General features: G+C 41.9%; 1 protein-coding gene across 4 annotated transcripts in view; it reads right to left on the bottom strand.

Moving 5' to 3' along the window:
* The window catches only part of CHRM1 (cholinergic receptor muscarinic 1), a 147205-nt gene extending 135176 nt beyond the window's left edge, over positions 1-12029 (bottom strand). For all 4 annotated transcript variants that reach the window (XM_069968302.1, XM_069968301.1, XM_069968304.1 and 1 more), the window contains exon 1: positions 11883-12029. The gene's annotated coding sequence lies outside the window, so the exon portion shown is untranslated. The remainder of the gene's footprint in view (positions 1-11882) is intronic.
* Positions 12030-21025: the final 8996 nt, after the last annotated feature.

Here is a 21025-nt window from a genome sequence, read left to right as displayed (position 1 = left end):
GCTCAGAGAGGCCACTCTGGAGCCACAGCACGTGGTGATGGGAAGCTTACAGAGCACAGGAGAACACCCGGAGCGTGGACAGGTAAAGTATTAACTCTTTGGGCAAGGGCTGGTACTTAAGATCATGGGAGGCCCCATAAGTCCAATCCCTGTGATCTCTAAATTATGCCCACAATATGTGGATATTATGGATAGAGCATAACTTGTCCAGATGGAATACCTCTTTAGGCTGGGTTCACACTACGTATATTTCAGTCAGTATTGTGGTCCTCATATTGCAACCAAAACCAGGAGTGGATTGAATACACAGAAAGGATCTGTTCACACAATGTTGAAATTGAGTGGATGGCCGCCATTTAATGGCAAATATTTGCTGTTATTTTAAAACAAAGGCTGTTATATTGAAATAATGGCCGTTATTTACTGTTATATGGCGGCCATCCACTCAATTTCAACATTGTGTGAACAGATCCTTTCTGTGTTTTTAATCCACTCCTGGTTTTGGTTGCAATACTGACTGAAATATACTGACTGAAATATACGTAGTGTGAATGCAGCCTTTAAGGTGTAGTTCAACAACAACAAAAATTTCTTTAACTCAACTAGTGCCAGAAAGTGACAGAGATTTGTAAGTTAATTCTATTAAAACAAATCTCAAGTCTTCCAGTACTTATCAGCTTCTGTATGTGCTGCAGGAAGTGGTGTATTCTTTGCAGTCTGACACAATGCTCTCTGCTATCATCACTGTCTATGACAGGGACTGTCCAGAGCAGCAGTAAATCCCCATAGAAAACCTCTCCTTAAAAAAATACACCACTTCCTGCAGTTGATTTAAAATAATAGATTTTTTGCTGAACTATCCCTTTAAGGAATTGCAAAGGATTAGAAGAATATGGTTGCTTTCTTCCAGAAATAGCACCACACATGTCCATCTTCAGTGAAGAGCATAGGACTGAGCTGCAATACTACAAACACCCTGTGCACTGTGTCACTGTCTTCTCTTTCTTATAGACCCCTGTAATGCCTGTCATACCGGTGACATGTACACTAGCGGTCACAAAGACATGCCTGTCATACCTGTGACATGATGTATGCAAGTGATCACAAAGCCAGCTCCAAGGGCTTACAATCAGAACCCAAATATGCACGGTAGCTGGAGCATCCTTCTATAGATCCATTACTTAAAGGAACCTGACAAAAGAATATACACGTCTTATTAATGTAAACCGCTGAATGGAGAGCCATCATCAATTCACTTTTTTGTCAGTATCACTAGGCAAATATTTTGGTGTAGATCGCTTACTGTTAATACAAAGACCTCTACATCTGTCAGGCACTTGTAGTTCGGGCTTATATTAACACCGCATCCTGCTCTCCTCCTCTTCTCTCCCTAGGCAGGGTGGGTGCATACCCCTACATTCCTAAGCACTGGCAGGACTCATATGTACCTTAGCAGCAAATAGGGTCAAGTATGTTCAGTATCGCACGTTGTTTATGGAATCAAATCCCAGCAATGACACATTGTAACCAAGCCAGCACAACTCGACTCAACAGTACAACAATCTGGACTAATCCTTCCTTCAGTTCTCACAATACACAGAGACTGCACCTCTTGCTATTGCCACAGTACTCTTTCAGACCTGAGCCAATGCCAAAGGTGCCCATTATTTAGGGATGGTCAGGGTTGTTTTGTGTACACAAATTGTTCAGGATGGACGAGGTCAAACCAAATCTTGTATGTAATTCCTTATATTGTAGTTTCCCTATGCTGCACTGTATGTATCTTCGTGCTCTCACATCATTTCTTAGTATATCTTACCAACCCCATCTCACTATGTAGTATAATATAGCAGTGACCTGATAATTGTATGTCTACCGGAAAAAAAACTTGGCCAGCAAATGCAGTTTTACAGTTTGTAATCTCAGTTTCTTCCATACTTTCGCCCAATATTTCTGTACATTTCTGCACCAAAAAAGGGATGGAAATTCAGCAGAAGGAAGAGACCATATATTTTTGGAAATGTTTCCCCTTCTGTTATCTTTAAATAAATGGAGAAGAGAATCTTGACTTGATATTAGCTTGCACAATATATGTAAATAGGAACACAGACTTGTCACAGGGTGCCGGGCACTCTATGGGGGTCACACCATGGGTAACACTGTAAGTAGGAGGCACAATGTTGGGGAAACTGTGTGGAGGACCCACTGCGGACAGCAAAGCAAGATGGGCCATTCTTAGCCGAGAAGCCTTTTGGATATTTAGGGCCTGTTCACACTGAGCAAAATCATCGGAATCCCACCTGCCTCAGTTCCAAACAGTGTGTCTATGATAGGGCTTGCACGTCTCCACTCTCCGGCCCTCCACTCAAAGAATTGACATGTCGATTCATTAAGCGAAGAGTGGAGGAGCAAGAGCCCTCCCATAAAGACACTGTTTGACACTGAGGCAGGCAGAATTCTGCCGATTTTGCTCAGTGTGAACATACACTTACACTAGGGTATACGATTTTCCTTTTGTGTGCATTTTCTTTTAGGCTATGTTCACATTACGTATTAGACCGGCCGTTCCATGACCCGGCCGGGTCACAGCACGGCCGTTCTCTGCCCGGATCATCCCGGCCAGTACTGTAGTACCGGCCGGATGATCTTTCTGGCCGTAGTGTTCTTATGTGGGTGCATCAGCGTGCACCCGCATCAGAACTTACCACTGCACACAATGAAGCAAGCGCCCGGAGCCGCTCACTTTATTGTGTGAACTAACAGGGTTTCCTACGGCCGCAATTCACTGAATTGCGGTCACAGAAAACTGACATGTCAGTTATTTGCGGCGCCACACAGGATCCTGGCCGGAGCGTATACCATGTGTATACACTCCGGCCGGGATCCCATAGAGGAATAGGCAATGTTCAACACTGCATAAAGTACGGCCATTGTTGCCGATGGCGTAGTGTGAACATAGCCTTAATATGATTATCTGATGTTATATATGCATGTCTAATGGGTGTCCCCACAATTAGTCCACCTGCTGAAGTTAGTGAGAGGAAATGAGGTCACTAGTGGAAGCAGCACTATAACCCATTTAGTTTTAAAATAATGCCTGAGATATGTATGTGTATACTATGACTAAAATTCTTTCATAGAAACACGTCGGTTTTTACCTACTCATGGAGTCTGTTTTTATTGTGAAGTTTTGGAACTAATAAAAGAATTTGGACCAGTCCCAGAACTGCTGGCATTTTTAAGGGTCTACTAGAGACCATGATGTGTCCGGCAGGGTATGAGGGACCCACCATTACTGGCATAGTAATACATGCCTCTGAAGAAGTGGGTTATATTATTCATTCAGTCACTCACACTTTCTCTTTAAAATTAATGAAAAACGTGGTGTATATGGTCAACGAACTCTTAACGAGTCTATTATTCATTCATTTATTTATAAGGCCAAACTGATAAAAACTGTCCTTTTGGCCTCCATTTAAATGAAAAACACAGCTACTTTCTTGCCAAAAAAGCAGCACCTCTGTCCCCAGGTTGTGTGGTATTACAATTCAGCTCCATTCATACAAAACCCACACCCAAACTGAGGACAAAAGTGCTGCTGTTTTTGGAAGAAGGCAGCCATGTTTTTGTAAGCCTGAATAACGCCTTTAAAAATGATACATCTATGATATTTGTTTTGTTTATTTTACAGTTGATTAATAGGTATATATAGCGTTGCTGATGAACTTCTTGTAGGTGAATATTATGTTTTTATCTGCTATTTTTGGTACAGTGTAGGTTTATGTGTGGTGAATACTAGTATACAATGTATGCTTTTCACACTGAACAGTAAAATATATTATTTATTTTACTTAGTAATTGTATCCTTTCTCTTTTTCATAATTTCTCTTTGATCTTTGCCCTATGAATGTACAAGTAGATTTTCACGGTAAAAACACTAGGGGGCTTTTAGGTTGACGGTAAAGATGAGTGAACCTGCCGAAACTAACCTGAACCTGAACATTCGGTAGATTTGCTCATCTCTAGTTGAGGATTGATCATACTTGAGTTTAGATGATGGCTCAGGAGAATGTAGTGGTGATAGAAGACCAAGCCGTGAGATTTTACATAAACAGCTCCAGGTTTTTGCAGGCCCTCGGGCAACAGAGCCCCAGCGGGCCCCTCATCCATCCACTATGCACCCATCATCTGACTGACTGACTGATTGACTGACACAGACACTGACTGACACTGATACACTTAGACACTAACACTTAGCACTTACAGCTTAGTCTTCTCCCTCTTCCTCTCTGTCAGGCTGCTCTTCACACTGTAAGGTTAAGGATCTTTGGGTCATGTGATCAGGTCCTTCACCCTTTTCTCTCTCTCTGCAGGTCCTGCTCTGTCTTCTGTGTCTTCTGATGTTCAGCGCTCACCCTGCACTACAGTGAGCGGGCTGAATATTAGAACACAGAGGCCCTCTCCCTTACTGGGCCCTAGAGGCGCTGTGGGCCCCAGCACTTGCTAGAGTAAGCCCAGTGCTAGCGTCGGCCCTGTAATAAAACCCAAACAGTTCAAAATATTCAACAAAACTTTTTTTTTATCACAAAATGAAAGCATTTAAGCTTTTAACATTTCTCAGCAATCCCTTGGTTCTGAAATACCAGCGTACATCAGGCCCATGTGTAATCTGGAAGAGTCACATAATAAATTAGCAAGTGACAACAACGTGATACTGCGGTGATGCCAGCGAACACCATGTGACCAATCTGTGCTCATATCTGCGCACTCATTAATCACTGCCAACTTCAATGAGATCCCACAACTACGCTATGGTAGAAATCAAGCGGATGAAACTTTGGGATACAAGGACAGTCGATAAATTAATAGAATAAGATAAAAAAAAGATACTAATTAATCTGAGGCCAAGTTGCTAATGAACTCACCGTGATTACCCCCCCCCCCCCCCTTGCCCCCAGCGTTACAAAGCTACAAAGTTGCAGATAGGAGCTTGTTTACATCAGTTATCTCGGAAGGGAGGGGGGAGGAGGGGAGACAGGAAGAGATGCTCACACACAGATTTTTGTGTCTTCAGCAGAAAGCAGCAGCTCAGAACTGGGGGAAGGAGATAGATAATAACAAGTATGGAATGAAGTGTTAGTCTCACCATGGGCAGCAACATATGAAAAGTTATGTCTGAGCGGATGACCCTTTAACTATGCTGCCTTGTGAGAGAATGACCCACCCCCTCGACAATAATAAGTCTCCTTAATGTGTATAAAATTATCCATCATTCTTACTGACAGTAAAAGAAGAAATTTGAGAACAGATTTGGAATTTGACAAGAAATACATTTTCGCTTTCTCTGTAGTTTGTTGCGATTTATTTTATAATGTGATTCAAAGAAAGTGGTTGAATTACCACACACACAAAAAACCCGTAAAATACTCAAAGGCCAGTATAACCTAGGGACAGACATGTATTTTGGGGTGGTCTGTGTCTTACGCTGGGATGTAGTATAGGTTCAGAGAGGCTAAATATAAAAGCAGGGGGTGCATGACCAGAAAAGAGTCACTGTAGTCACTGTAGTGCTGATGATTGAAAGATTTCTTCCTGTGTTAGGGAGCAATCTGTCATTTATCAGGGCGTGGGGATAGAGACAGTGGTGACTCTTTACTACCTGCTTTTGGGTGTAGATTCTCTGAAAGACATAATGAACAGACAACTTAAAATGGCGTGTCTGTCCAGCAAGCGCGGTGCAGTGTGAGTACCTTAACTGAAAGGTTTCCTTTAAAGGGGTACGTTTATAAAAAAAAAAAAAAAAAAAAAAAAAAAAACGCACGTCTTCCAGTACTTATCAGCTGCTGTATGTTCTGCATGAAGTGGTGTATTCTTTCCAATCTGGAGAGCAGGAGAGGTTTTCTATGGGGATTTGCTACTGATCTGGACAGTTCCTGTCACGGACAGAGGTGGCAGCAAAGAGCGCTGTGTCAGACTGGAAAGAATGCACCACTTCCTGCAGGACATACATCAGCTGATAACTACTGGATGACTGGAGATTTTTAAACAAAAGTCATTTACAAATCTATATAACTTTCTGAGACCAGTTGATTTTGAAACATGTTTTTTCCTACTACTTTCTTATGGTGTTATATGATGGTATATTTATGTTTTTTTACTAGCTGGAGTTGACCAATGCCCACATGTGAAGCCACACCACTCTCATTTAATGCTTGTAATTTTTACATAGAAAACCCTTCAAGGCTGATATTTATGTATTTCAGCTCTTAGTGCAAACAGGCGTATATTCTAACAAATATAGCTTCTGGTTTGCAGGTGACCAAGTACCTTGTAGGTAAGCAGTCTGTCCTGCAGATATCTGGCATCCTCAGATAGCTGGTTATTTAGATTGTGAGCCCTAATGGGGACGGGGACCTTTCTGAGTGATGTAAAGCGCTGCGGAATAGGTTGACTAGGCTATATAAATAAAGGAATTATTATTAGCTGTGGCTACTTTCTCTAAATAAACATGAATATAATTTGTCACTGTTTGGGTGGCGCCTTACTGGAATATGGTGAATGTTGCCACTTCTTTGATACATCAGCTTCTAGCATTGTTATAATGCCTGATCACAGATCTAAATGCCTATGCATATACATAAGAGATTAAAGGTGTATTCCACTCAAACATAATTTTTGAAATGTTGCTGCCCATGGTGAGACTCTCAATTTATCCCATACTTGTTTTTATCTATTCAGTCTCCTTCCCTCAGTTTTCAGCTGCTGCTTTCTGCTGAAAACACAAAAATCTGTGTGTAAGCCTTTGTCTCTGTCTCTGTCTCCCTCTCCTCCCCCCTCCCTTCTGAGACAACTGATGTAAACAAGGCCCTAACTGGTTTCATCTGCAACATTGAAGCATCTTTGTAATGCTGGGAGGGTTCATCAGCAACTTGACCTCAGATTAACCCTCCCAGCATTACAAAGAAGCTAAAATGTTGCAAATAAAGCCAGTCAGGGACTTGTTTGCATCAGCCATCTGAGAAGGGAGAGGGGAGGAGAGGGGAACAGAGAAAAAGGCTCATACACAGATTTTTGTGTTTTCAGCAGAAAGCAGCAGCTGAGAACTGGCGGAAGGAGACTGAATAGAAAATAACAAGTATGGAAAGAATTGTTCGTTTCACCATAGGCAGCAACATAAGCACATTATGTTTGAGTGGAATACCCCTTTAAGAGGGAATGTATCACCTGCAAAAAAAAATTTGTAACAAACTTTTACAGTTTTTGCACAAAATAATATAAGGCACAAGTGCCTTGAAAATTTATGTGCAATTATTTGGGGTAAAAAAAAACAAGGCTCGAGTAGCAGTGGAGTACTGCTGCACAAAAAATTTAAAAAATCCCAAACGATAAATCAGCCAAAAAAAGTAGCTAATCTGAAACCACACCCTTCCTGGTGCAAAAACACGCTGTAAACATGGCGACAGGGTGAAACCTAGAAAATCTAGCTAATTTTTATTTTAAAAAATGTTGCGCAAAGAAGTACATTTCTCCCAAGGTCTTTACAATGGTATCACGGACACACCTGTACAGCAGTGCATTAAGACACTACAGTCCCATAGTCACTCTGTGTGCTGCTGCCTGGTTTATCTGCTGATGAATCAAAGAAGTCCCATCATCCACCATATTGCAGTAAGGGTGCCTCCCAAAATGATGACAAATGATATTCCTGGTTTCCCAGGAGGATGGCTTCTAGCGGAGAACACTCAGATCATCAGATATCCCTAGGGCTTTAGTTTCTCATCCCGCTAGATTTATTATGTGTCTGACTGCTGCTAGTGTATGTGGCTGTTTTTTCTTGTGCGACACTGCACCATTTTCACGCCATACGGCATCACACCATCACATCACTAATGTCACGCCACTTAGTTGGTCAGCTAAGTGCAAAGTATGTTGGGAAAATTCTGAACATACTAAAAAAAAGGAAAAAGTCCTGCAAAATTTGTCATCTTTCTGTTAAAGAGGTTTTCTGGACGGAGAAAAGTCAGTTACTACTATATATTGGCAAGTATATAAAAAATAATAAAGAGCTTATACTTACCTCTCCACCATCCCCACTGTCCTCCCATGGGTCTCAGGTGTCTCACTGAGATGATGCTGCGCCACTTCCGAGACAGACATGTCTCTGGGGTGACAGTTCACTCAGGAAATCACTGGCCACGTGGGACAGCACCACAGGCAGTGAATGGCTGAGCTGGCTATTACCCCTGAGATAAGGCAGAAGTGGGGGCGAGACACCAGAGACTGGAGACCCGTGGGAGAACACCAAGGGAGCGTGGAGAGGTAAGTGTAGGCTCTTCATTGTTTTCTATATACTTGCCAGCATATGAAAGGACTTTTCCCTAACCAGATAACCTCCTTCAATAAATCTGGACCATTGTATGCCTCCATATGAAATTAGTAGTATAAAGAAGTACATATAGTATGGATCCACAGATATCTGTGACGGGACAACTCCTATAATTCCAGAATGGAGCAGACCGGCAGAGCTTACAAGGAACTGGCTGGCTGCAGGGCCTGTGCAGATTGTCCTGATGAAGCCAGGAGTAAGGGTGCGTATACACAGAGAGATTATCTGACAGATTTCTGAAGCCAAAGCCAGGAATGGATTTGAAAAGAAGAGAAATCTTGAATCATTTTGGGGTGTGATTTTAGGAGCTGGGGTCTGACTTATGTGTCTGATCTGGAGTCTAATTCATTTGGGGATTTTGGGTCTCAATGAATTTAGAAGCCTGGTCTGGGATCGGAGAATTGCTACCAGAATTCTGAATTCATTTATGGGTCTGATCTGGCGTCTAGTTTGAATGTGTTGCCATTGTTACCTCACTACTGTTCATACTATTTATATATTATGTCATTTCACCATTTTGTATATTATTTGCTTCATACCTTTTTTCACTTAAAAAAATAATAATAATTGTTTACTTCCTCGAGAAAATGTTTTTATTTCTGGTGATCTGCAATGCAAAAAGGTTGGGAAATCCTAACGTGTGGTGGCCATACTGTCACCAGTCCCACTTTTGTATTTCTGCCACATCCTTTCTATCCACACCCAGGCACGCTATGTAGGTCACTCACATTTTAACAGGGGAACAAAAGATTCTGATAAATTCCGGTTTAAATTTGTAAAAATTCCAGCATCTATCTGTAACACAGGAAAGTTGTGTCACTGTATCCCCATCCTATTTAATTACCCCCAGTCACATACAGGGGAGGATACCATGGCACTCCTCATATAGCGCCTCCTTGTATGTTTGCTTACACCTTAGTAATACCACAATAATACCATTCTCTATGTATCTATCCCATCATGGTAAATGACATGATTCCTCGGTGCAGCATCTTTATGGCTCCCACCTGTGAATGATCCAATATTCAGCTGGACTCAGGGGGCCATATTTTTATCAGCACCCAGGGACCCTATGCTTAGCTGCTTGTGCTTGCTGCCATGACTCTTGGGTTTTATAGTGTGCTTTGGTGTAAGGGAATAGTTGGTTCTATCTATAAATGGAGGTTCTCTCGGCTTCTCATTGAAAGTGAACAGGTGGACGGCTTCAAGTAGAAAGCAAAAAATTTTGCAGTTGTAAACTGGAAAAAAATCTGCTTGAGGCAGAGCCCTTCCCGCTGCACCTGCTCTGACCCCACGGCCCCTCCATTATCTGCTCGCTGTCGTCTCTGCTTCCTCTGCTCGCTTCCATACAGACCCATGAACAGCTTGATATTATGCATGTCCTCTACTACTCATGAACCTGCATTCCATGCCATAATTGTGTACAGATTCATTCCCATTGCTCCTCTCCTTTTTTTTTTTTCCTTAGACCCATAACATTCCATTGCTGACTGTGTTGCAACCAGGATTTCATGAGCTCTGTCTCCTCAGATGCATTTACATTTGCACACAATGACAATACTCTTCCCCTCATCACTCACATCTGTCACATGTAAAGGGCTAGGATGAGAAAAAACATGGCTACTTACTTTCAGAAACAGCACCTCACCTGTCATCAGTTCGTGTCTGGTACTGCATGCAGCTCAATTTGAATGATGTGGAGCCCAGTTGTACTACCAAACACAACCTGAGGACAGGGGTGGCGCTGTTTTTTGCATAATTTTTTAAAATCATTCTGTATAGCCTGTTTAGGATGTTGCCATGTAAACCTAGGCTACATGGAAGATAAAGTCGCTTTAACCCGATTACGGACAATCATTTCAGTTGCTATGAGCAACACTACCTCCTTTCTTAATGAATAAAATAAGTCAATTTCAGGATGACTTTGACACCTTTATAGAGCGTGTATACACGAGTCAATATTTGTTCTTCAGAGATGTATGTGTGCTGAAGTTTATTACTGTGGCACCAGGTAATAGAAACAACCCAACCAACAAAGTAAAATAGAAACAACGTCCCTCCCTGAAGGGTGCAGAAGCCACAAGGGCAGCAGCGCTGAGTTGGTTAGACGCAGCAGAGCTCTGTTTGTTACCTGGCACAGTGCGATACCACATTAGGAGATCTCCTTTATGGTCTTAAGTACAATTACAGGTAAATCTGGTCAATTATCTCATCTTAAGGTTGTCACCATCCCCAGTGCTGCATCATACAGTGCTCTGCCACATGTGTGTGTATAATCTGGCATATTGCATCTATTATTTATCACCTCTTCCATGATTTATATAGAGAAAAGTACCTGTATTCTGCCCCGACCCCTATCTAACAATTTGTCCGTCACTGATCTCACCCCTGTATTACAGACTAACTCACCCCCTAATATTCGGCATATCTTAAGCAATTCCTGCACCCCCTACTAAGCACAGCTGTGCCGCAGCATCTTCATGGTCGCCCCAAGCCCCCTCTTCTAGTTAAGCAGAAGCCGACCTACCACACCCATCTGTCACCACGGTTCCTGGCAGCACCCACCCCTCCTATTACCCTCCACCATTGCAAGTATCTGGGAGTATAACAGGTGCCATTCCTGTAGCCATCACCTGAGCTTATGTAATGGTGTGTTTACGCAGAGAGTTATCTGACAGATTTTTGAAGCCAAAGCCAGGAATGGGTTTGAAAAGAGGAGAAATCTCAGTCTTTCCTTTATGACCTGTTCTCTGTTTATAGTCTGTTCCTGGCTTTGGCTTCAAAGATCTGTCAGATAAATCTCTCTGTGTAAACGCACCGTTAGGTAGAATGGGCAGAGCAGCACTCAGGTGTATGGGCTACCTTGACACCTGGACACTTGCCAACTAAATCATCAGTCAAGACGTCTTGCTTCTTGATTCATTCTGAAAGGTTTCTTCATAATACACTATGGGGTAACTACTTCAATTGTTTGTGCACTCACCCTGTATCTATAACTATTGGTATTGAATAGGTCTATGGGGAAACTGGTCAACACCAACTAGCGCTTTGTGAAAAAAAAATGGCGCCAAATAGCTATGAAATGTTATGTGTGATCTATAGGCGCACCATTTTATCCTATCCAACTGTTGAAGTAAAATGTTGTCAGGTATTATATGGTCCATGTCACTAGTGCCATCATGTTATGGAGTCTGACACATAGATGATGGCGCCCCCCTATACTGGAGAGGTTCTGCCATGTTACTTTACATGCACAATATCCAGTGATCCAACATATGATGACTTGGTGCTACCTTACTATATTCTACAACCTTAAAGGGATTATGGCAAACAATGCAAAAAATCTTACAATACTAATAGGGTGCCAGCTATTATCCTCTCCTCCAGTTATATAGACTAGACAAGTGGTAAAATGACATTATAGGGTGTATGAGCAAATGTAAGTGACACAGAGACAACAAAGGTATCCTGAAGCTAAAGGTTACAGGGCTCTCACCTTCAGCAGTGTGGAGGCTGCAGAGTTCTCCAGAGTTATAATCCCATTGCTACTTGTATTCCAATGAGTGGAGGTGAGTGCATGGCTATGCGAATATAGCCGTCTGCTCGGTGTTCCTGGATATATAGGACCGTGATGTGCGCTCCTGCTGCATGCCCTATATACAGTGACAGCGACTTTCCAAGACTCCTACTACACACCAGCCACAAGACCTATGCGCCCTCTGGTGGTGGAGAGGGGAACTGCGGGCAATCGCAATCGCTTTGGTGATGTCTCCTGGCGATGAGAGGAACAATGTGTTAGAGGAGGAAGTGTATATTTATTATGCTATCATGTTTTTATGACTTTGCAATAATATGACATCTAGTACAAACACAGGGTTTCGTTTTGCAATAGGTTTACACATACACTGTACATCTGGCATTTAAGCTACCGTTCAGACTGGGCTGAGTCAGTGCAGAAAAATACTGCAGCTGAAAAACCCTTTCCTTACATCTGAATGAGGGATGTTTTTTCAATATGTATGTGGATATTTGGAATCACACAAATGCGGCTGTGTCTGGGGTCTGGAGTGGGGTCTGTTTATGGGGTTTGTATTTTGTTGTCAGTTTTTATTTATTGCGTTTTTTTTATTTGTTTTGTATAAAGGGGGAGGGTCTGTATATAATTTTCAGGGTTTATATGTAGGGGACCTATTTTTGTATTTGTAGGGATCTGTATTTTGTTGGTCTTTTTAGTTTTTTAAGGGTCTGTATTTTGGTAGTTTTTTTTTATTTATAAGGGTCTGTTGTTATTTAGAGTGGTCTGTATTTAGGGGCTTTGTATTTTGGTGACCTTTTTCTATTCAAAAGAGCATCTTGGTGATCTGTTTGTATTAATAGGGTGTTTGTATTTTGATGCCTCTTTATTTGGTGTTCTTTTTTATTTAGGGGGTTTGTATTATGGTGGTCTGTTTTTATTTGAATTGGTCTGTATTTTGGCGATAAGTTTTTATTTACAGGGGTCTGTATTTTGGTGTTTTTTAATTTATATGGTCTGTGTTTTGGTGTTTATTATGTTTATGGTCTGTATTTTGGTGTTTTTTTATTTATATGGTCTGTGTTTTGGTGTTTTTTTATTTATATGGTCTGTATTTTGGTGTATATTATGTTTATGGTCTGTATTTTGGTGTTTTTTTATTTATATGGTCCTTATTTTGGTGTTTATTATGTTTATGGTCTGTATTTTGGTGTGGTTTTTTTTCCATTTATATGGTCTTTATTTTGGTGTTTTTTATTTATATGGTCTGTATTTAGTTTTTTTAATTTTTTTTATTAATTTGGTCTGCATTTTGGTGGTCTGTTGTTATTTAATGTGGCGAGAGTATGAGGCTTTTTCCAATATGGAGAGCAGTGGTGACCGCCCCCTTAAAGACTCACAGACTAAAATGATACTCACAGACTGTCAATAGGATGGGGACCTTATAGTTATATGTGTTATAATTATATGTGTGTTGCAATCTACATCCTTCCCTGTATATTGTAGAATTTGGCCGTTACGATTTCCCATCGTAATATAAATCATTAAGGATTTTCAAGCTATTTCCAAAGTGATTTTTTCCCCCCTGCTATGTGAGCACTTAGCCTTTATTGGATATGTTTTAACATTGTCATTTATCACACTCATGTAATCATGACATGTATTTGATGATAATTCACATTGAGATATATTGGATATACTGCTCATTTCATTTTTAGTAGATGATCAGATATGTCTGTGCAGGCTTGTGTGATTGTGATTGATTCGGGTATGGGGCACCCATGTGGCTGGAAATGATTATTTACTGACCCAAAAAACGCATTATATTTCCATCCTAACATTGGTATTGGTAAAATGGATGGATGGAGAAGAGTCAAAATGATTCTGTACCCATAACTCTAATCTCTGTGGAGGGAAAAACAATAGTACAGGATTAGAGGGTTTTCTAAAAAAAAAAATCTTCATATGCACCTTGCTGCTTCCTTGAATAGGATACACTTTAAAGGGCAACTCCGGCCATTTTTTTTCTCACAGCAATTAAAGCACATTACAAAGTTATATAACATTATAATGTGCTTTAATTATCTGTAAAGGGAGGCTAGCCTAACTAGCGTCACCAGATGACTGACAGCTTGCTTGGCTCTGATTGGCTGAGCCAGCTGTCAGCCATCTGGTATACTCCAGCCCCCTCTGCAGCCCCAGCAGATGACTCACAGATTGCTGAGCCTCTAAACGTAAGGGCGGAAATTTTGAACGGCCGAACCAGGAAGCGGTGAAGAACAGAAGAGGGTGACTGGCGTGCAGTAGGGTCCGAACACATTTTTGAGCACCGACATTCTCTACAGTGAGGGTAAGGGGACCTTTTTTTAAAAAAAAAAAAATCCCCACCAGAGTTGTCCTTTAAATACAAGAAGGAAAATAAAAGTGAAACACAGAGACACCTAGTCACATGCGTACAATTACTCTTTCAGCCAGGAAGAAGTGAAGTGTATGCTACTGATCAGATGCCGTCACAGGCAGAATAAAATACAATAGAAAGGAAAACTAATAAATCTTCTGCTTCTCAGGTGACAGCTCCCTTGATAGTTGTCATTTATTTTTCCCTTTTTCCATTTTCTCTGCCATGAAAAGTGTAAAGTACTGTATTTATATTACATAGTGCCCCCCCCCCAATAATGGGACTATAACTACAGTTTCCTTAAAAACAATAGTGCCACAAATATAGTGCCACCTAAAATGATAGTGCCACACTTAGTGCACTAAGCAGCACAAGGTCCTGCTTAGCCATCTTTAGTTGTAGCGCAGTCACTGACAGTTATAGAGCGGTTGTAGGACGTGTGCAGGTTGTGTTAGTGTAGCATATGTGTCCTTCTTTGGTCGGCCAAAAAGTTTGGAGGTCTGTGCTGATTACAGAGCCAGTCTCAGACATATCATATCTACAACTACCTGTGTAATCTCATTGTCCTTAGTGCCCGAATCATAAGCTGCTTGGTCATAAGTGTGTTTAATGACCCCTGCAGTAAGGCAGATCTCCAGTCATTACAGAGTTAATACATCAGATCACAGTTAGTGGCAGTAGTCACCATGGCAACAAAGAACTGTGAGGACAATCGCTTATGTCATACAAAGGTTCCATATAATAAGGCACACCGCCTAGATCACTACCATCTTGGATGCGCCAGAGGACCTTGAGCTTGACTACTTTACCCTCTCCTACCCTTGATGTAATTTGGAGGTTCTAGCAGGGGAAAAGTGGTTTGTCTGCTTTAGACTACCCCTTCAACGTCACCTTCTTGAGAGGTGGGCCTGGATCTGTAGGGAAGAAAAGAGACTTCTGCTTAGCCATTATTAAAGTGACAGATATGGCAGCCAGTGTAGTACCAGTGTAGTATATTTATTTATATGTTGTTTATTGTAAATCATGTAAACTGTACTAATTTTTAAACTATGTTCTATTAGTATTACCCTCTAAACCCAAGGGAGGGGCAACTCTCCAGCCATGGCTCCCTTGAGGTTTCCTCCTCAGAGGGTTTTTCCTCGCCTGAGTGCTGGAAGGTGACTCTCCTTGAGTCTGGGGTCTGTTTTTTTCCAATGTCATGTTATTTTAAATAAATTTTGGCCATTTGACATCTAATTACAATGTGTCATGTCTTTATTTTGTGTGTTTTGTTTTAGTTCATTTTGCTTGGGGGTTTGGAGTTGGGGCATCTCTATCACCATCAAAACTAGAACTTCAGGGAAAGGATCAGCTTATTCGATACCTGCATGGACAGTGCCCCTGGAGAAGGCTGTTTAGGACACGTTACAGCTTTATCTGTATATGAGTATATATGCTATATAGTACTGGTGAAATTGTTAGTTTACACTTATTGTGGCAATGCAGACCAGTGTCCAATGCAGACCTAGAGAAAGTATAAATCTGTTTTCCTAGATGCCTGAATGTCAATATTCCCTATTCAGGCAGGAGAGATTTTTCACTGACAGTCTAGGCAAATGGGACAGACATAATGGATTCCAAGTCTTGAGGAGCTATACACTTTTTATATAGATAGCCCGTGTACATGCAGTGTCCCAGAACAGAAGGTTTTTCTCTATATCCGTGTGTATCTCTGTGTATATCTGTATTTCATTTGTCCCTGTACTGGTAAGGGTTAATGGCCACTGCAAAAGGGTTGTGTTATGTCGCTCCCCCAGTGTTCAAGTCTGGTATTTCTCATATTTCTCTATGTATATTCATTTGCCTGTTATTTAATGGTGCGATGATGCAACTGGCCAGTGTCCTGTGACTTCCCTGGCTGCCATAGTAACCCCAATAGTTGTCGAGCTTTTGGCCGGGGTCAGTTAGTCACTTCTTTTTTACCTCAGTAGTCTCTCTACCCTCAAGAGAGGAGGTAGTGTTGTTCTCTCCTCCACTTTCAGGAGGGAGAACGTGCTCTGCTGCTTCCAAACAAGGCCGCAACTCAGGGTGATTGGCTCCCCTGTTCCAGAGACAGATTCCGGTCCAGTCCTGACCAGTCTCCTCTTAAAGATTCTTCATTATATTCAAAGATCTGGGTGTCATTCTCAAGTCACTACTTCTCTCATCATCACCAACAGCAAGTATTCTATTCAGTCTATTCCGCCCAGCATCATTCTTAGGGAACTACTACCCTCATTCTCAGTTAAGATTCCTGTTATCCAAAGTAACTCTGTCACACCACGGCCTATTGCAGCATCACCCATCTGCTTAGTTATATTCAAGTTTACCTATTCCTGGTTGCATCCAGAGAGACTGTTGCTATTGACAATCACCGTGTTAATAAACGCACAACCACCGTTGTTTCTGAACCCTGGCATTGGTCTAGTTATTGGTGCCTTGACTAAGGGCAACGAAGAATTGTTGGGGCCCCGCATGGTCAGGTTCCCGTGGGTTAGTCAGCTCCCCTCGTGCCATAACTGTGACCTAACATCTGGCAACTGGCTACCCGGGTCCGACCTACCACCGCTGACAACTACTACTCCCAGCGGGTCACCCCATCACATACATGTTACCTAGCTTTCCTGGGTTCCTAGGAGGCTAATCTGCCTAGGTTTATTTAATGTTCAGCTATCTCTATTACACCTCTACATGGTTTGTTACCAGCTTTTCTGGGATCCAGAAAGGTAAATCTGCCTAACTACGTAGATTAAAAAAATTGCAGTTTTAGCAACATGTTAAATTTGTCCAGGGGAAGACATAGACTGCATAGGGCCCCTGTGCAAAAAAATGTGCCTGTGCCCCAGTTATAATGGCCCCTGTATAATAATAATGCTCTCTGCTGTGCCCCCATAGTAATAATGCCACCTGCTGTGTACAGTACCCCACCCACAGTAATAATGCCCCTATATAGTAATAATTGTCCCTGCTGTGCCCCCATAATAATAATGCTACCTGCTGTGCCCCCATAGTAATAATGCCTCCTGCTGTGCCCTTTCTCCTAATAGTAATAATGCCTCCTGCTGTGCCCTAATAGTAATAATGCTCCCTGCCGTGCCTACATAGTAATAATACCCCTTGCTTTGCCCCCAAAGTAATAATGGTTCTTGTTGTACTCCCCCAGTAATGATGCCCTCTGCTGTGCCCTCCATATAGTAATAATGCCCCTGCTGTGTACAACTCCCCACCCACAGTAATAATGCCCCCTGCTTTGTACAGTTCCCCCACCCACAAAAATATTTCCCCCTGTTGTGTACAGACACCCACCCATAGTAATAAAGTCCCCTGTTGTGTACAGCCCCCTCACCCACAGTAATAATGCCCCTGTTCTGTACAGCCCCCCCACCCATATTAATAATGCCTTCTGTTGTGTAAAGCCCCCGCACTCACAGTAATAATGCCCCCTGCTGTGTACAGCCCCCAACCATAGTAATGACCCACTGTGCAAGGATGTCATATCTTTGTGCCTGCTGGAGAGATCACGTCCCGGCCTCTCTGCAGCCTATGACAATGAATAGAACAACAGGACACTGATAGGTCCTGCTGCTTTATTCCATTTCTTATGTTCTGCCTGCTCACCATGCACTACAGTAGGCTGAACATTAAAGTGGAGGGGCACCCCTAGAAGCTGTGAGGCTGCAGCTTCTATGGATGCTGAAACAGGACTTGAACAAAGGAGTGTGCGGTGGGTCCTTTTCCCTTTCTGGGCCCCTGTGCAGCCTAACTGGCTGCACATGTGGGATGTCCACCACTAGATTTGTCATTTATTGGATATTATATCTGACTAGTTAAATTAGGAATTTAGGCAGATATTGCGATTTGGGAAAACTGGGTAACAACCCATGTGGAGCTGTGATGAAGGATAAATTGATCATGTAAAACCCCCAGGATACATCAGTAAAATACTGTGTATCTATCAAACAGTATCAGGTCTGTGGTCACCATTGTAGCATTGTAGGAGGAGCGGCACTGAGTTAAACAGAAGCTTTTCAAAGATAATGAAGCTTTGCTTAAATAATACTGTAAATTTGCTCATGTTTAATTGCCGTGTTTCACTAAGATTCCTCCATTGTGCCTATGAAACTCCAGGAAGCTCACATGTGATCTAAGGAAATTAGGGTGAGATGTGTGAAATCTAGTGTAGCAAGCTATTCTTAGCAAGACCTTAAGAAATCCTGTTTTTGGGCCTGGTTTTATATGGAACGTCAGACAAGTTGGTAGTGGGGTTTGTCATTCCCCTCCTGTACAGGCCAGGTTCTTGGTTTAACCTCAGTCAGTCCAGGTGCCCTGGATGCCGCTTATTAGTGAGCTACAAGCTAGAAAAGATTCTGCAGTATCCAAGATTAAAGGGGTTATCTATCTTTTTCTCCATCCATCTCCCATCCCGTAGTGATCCTCCACTCAGACTTGGCATCCTGGTCTTGGACTTGGTCACATCACTCATTCAAGTTAATAGGGCAAATTTCCTCCCAACACTGTTAGGGGATAATCTGCATTAGTGGACCCCACAGGTCCCAGTTCACCACCCATTCCACTGTCTAGTAGGCTCAGCCCACTGCTTCCAGCACTGTCTAGGCACATACAAACTTTCCAGGCCAACAGGCAATTCGTTATCATTGTAGTTGTACATTGGTTCAATAGAACTGGGTATTTCAGCTCAGCTCCCAAAAAAGAACCCAATACAGTCTTCTCCAGGTTTAACCGCTCTACCTTTAACCTCCTACAGGTTGATTATCCTACAGCACCATTAAATTGTCTAGAGCTAATTATTCACAGGTTAACTCCTTAGTGACCAAGCCAATCTGGGCTGTAGTGCCCCAAAAATGTCTATATTTTTTTTCATCATCATATTCTAAGAGCAAACCTTTTTATGTTTTCTTTGACATACTGAAGCCATATGACAGCTTGTTTTTCTTCCGGTCAATTTGTATTTTTAATGGAATAATTTTGGGGTTCATGCTGATTATAAATTTTTTTTTTTGTGGGGGGAGGGGGTTTAAAATGCAGGCAATGTATACGGGACATACATGGCAAACCTAGGGGATCATGGTTAGACCATGGCATGCAATTGGTTAAACTGGCAGTATTGTAGGACCTTTGCAGTTAGGCCCCATTGACACATTCAGTGATTTTCCTGAGCCGAAAAACCTCCTGCTATTTTTATTCCGTGATCCAAGGAAAATCATCCGCATTTTGCATCTGTAATTGTATCCGTTTCCGTAAAATGTGAACAGTACTAGTTTGCTTAGATTTGATCCGTGTTTTTTTTACTGACATCTGCAACGTCCGTAAAAAAATACGGATCCCATAGACTTCTATTGGTAATCAATTGGCACAATCCGCAATAGGACATTTTACAGAACAGATTATGGATCAATATTAAAATGGACTGTGTGAATAGCCAGTATAAATCAATGTGCTCTAAGCTGAATAGTGATTATGGATCTGTAACTATAGACAACTTTACGGAACGCGTGAATAAGGCCTTAGTGTAGGAGCCCAGCTGTCATACTAAGAACTGAGGTCTCACAATGCCTGTATGGTAGACTCCTGCTGGGTGGCTAGGCTGCCACCGTGTAAAGGCTTCGGCCTAGCCCAAATCTCCTTGGTGATTGTTGTAAAGAGTCTATGACTTTTCAGTGACAGCTAATTCAGCACAGTATCAGATCTCTGTAAACCATTGATTCCACATTGTCCCGGCCCTGCTTGTCAGAGCAGCCCTAATGCTCCTACTATATTACAAAGAATCAGCCTCACTCAGTAGATAAGCCTTCTGATTATCTCCATAGTTCCTGGCCTCTAGTACCCAAGCACCTTCTGAGCCTCCTGCCACTTTGCCTCTCTGGCAGAAGGACAGGTCAGGGCCTAGCCCAGCCCTATGTTCCCAGGTACTCAGGCCAACCGTACTTTCACTGCATCTCTCCTCAGTTTCGGTGCCAGAAGCCATGCCTTTTTCCCCTTTCTCAGAATCTCCCTGAATGTGTGAACAATCCAGCACTGTGAATACAAAATTAATAGGAAAAATAAGCAGGAGGCGGTATATTAAAACATAGGTAGCAGATAAAGGCGCATTGCTGTTGTTTCCTTGTACAGTAGAACACAGTCATAAAAATATAAAACAAGTAAAATAAATAAGTAAAAACGTGTTTGTCTAAGTAAGGCAAGGCTTAGCTTCTAAGTAGTAGAATGAATGGAGGACGTTTACCTCCAGTGTCCCTGTGCCTCACATTATAAATTGCACAACACCATCAGACCAGTCTCCTCTCTTCAGCGCTGCTGCTTCTCTTCTACATAGAATCTGTATTCATTTAGACAACCTAACAGTTAATGTGGCCTATTCATTTAAATAAAGAGCCTGTCGTATTCTGCATTCTTTCTAAAAACGGATTCTAAGGAAGCTCAAAGAGCACTTCGGATCCAAGAAATCCTGGGGATTTGGGGATCAATCAGGTTATGTCTAGTATTAACATTTTAAGACAATAGAGACTACATGTCAAGGTAAGGAGTCACTCCCGTAATACTATAGTTCTTATATTTTATTTAAAAGGGAGTTGCAGAATTGTAGCTTAGCCACATTAGTCCTCCCCCCCCCCCCCCCCCAGAATAAAAAAACAAAGAAATGCCAAGACCACATAATGGCTTTTATTGGCCGTTTGCTGGCCTTTTTTAT

The sequence above is a fragment of the Dendropsophus ebraccatus genome, chromosome 4 (assembly GCF_027789765.1).
Source record: "Dendropsophus ebraccatus isolate aDenEbr1 chromosome 4, aDenEbr1.pat, whole genome shotgun sequence".
NCBI lineage: Eukaryota > Metazoa > Chordata > Amphibia > Anura > Hylidae > Dendropsophus > Dendropsophus ebraccatus.
Note: the sequence above shows the minus strand (reverse complement) of the source record. Positions and strands in the feature narration are given on the sequence as shown.